The sequence below is a fragment of the Austrofundulus limnaeus genome, unplaced genomic scaffold, assembly GCF_001266775.1.
Source record: "Austrofundulus limnaeus strain Quisiro unplaced genomic scaffold, Austrofundulus_limnaeus-1.0 Scaffold1159, whole genome shotgun sequence".
In the NCBI taxonomy this organism is placed as follows: Eukaryota; Metazoa; Chordata; class Actinopteri; order Cyprinodontiformes; family Rivulidae; genus Austrofundulus; species Austrofundulus limnaeus.
Genome location: NW_013953561.1, coordinates 95,387 through 96,666, shown reverse-complemented (window position 1 = coordinate 96,666; position 1,280 = coordinate 95,387).

Below are 1,280 nucleotides of genomic sequence, written 5' to 3'. Positions count from 1 at the left end.
GTAAACAGAGGTTTGGTCATCAACAATAATTTTTGAAGAGTTAATAGAGTAATATCTCCTAAAATAATCACAAATTTAGCAGTGCCCATAAAATGAACAAGTACTTTTTTATTATTCAATACTTTGAGGAAATGTACAGTAATTACTCTCAACACTTCCTAAGTGTACAGAGTGGAAAATGTTCAGCCTATTTTGTTGACTATGTATACATGATAACATATTTAACTGAGAACATCCAGTGTCTAWGATGTTCCTGTGGGCAATATTAATTGATCAATCATTTTGAATCAATTATCACATAGGCATATTTTATCAGTGAACACTGACATTTTTTTAAACCTTAATTATATTTTGGAATAATCAAAATAGAAATCTTAAATTTGGTCTGTTGTTTTATTGCTCACCTCCTCCWGGAGTGCAGGCATCTTTACTGCATCCTTGTTTTTGTCTGTAKGCCTACCTATTTTAAGATATTTCTATAAAGTTTTGGTAACTGATTAAAATATCATTCTAGATCTTTTTTTTCCTCAGAATCAGCTCTAATAGTAGTTTTGTTGCAGGTCTCAGTTCTGGATGGACCTTCTGAATGATTTGAGGGAGAGGCATCTTTTTACTGGSAGTCATGAGCACATATGTCTAGTGCGTTTTGTGTTCATGGGTGTGCTACAAAGGGACCTTGATGAATGCAGAAAAAGGTGGAACTCGCATACCATCAGACCTGTAAAGCAGTCTCTGTCCATCTGGTAAACCTGATATCATGTACTACCTGCCACACAGGTTAGTGATTTTACACTAACATCTTGGTAATTTGCTACCCATTCAACAGCTTTYAGAAATCACTTTCCCCAACAATGAATATTCAGTCACGTTTTAATGTCAAGCCCATCTTACTCTAATAATGTCCACAATCAGTGTGAAATAGTTTTTATTTCCAAACTTTAAGTATAACTACAATACAGTATTACAACATGCTTCATATTACAGTTGTTTGTGCCGCTTGACTGAAAAAAGTAAATATCTGAATGAACTTAACACACAGTGACTATTTTACCCCCATTGGTGGAACTGATTGTGCGCTCCCAATCTCACAGGAGGAATTGGGACAGTTCATGACTGAGTCAAACTACTGTCACGAATTGACAATAGTCTCAAGATGAGCGGGACCAGAACCAAGACCAKGAGCCAGAGTAAAATTCAAGTGATTTATTTACAATGTGGTGAACAAACAAAAACTAGAATGTGCAACCAAGGGGACAAGATCCAGGGAGGCTAGGTTCAGC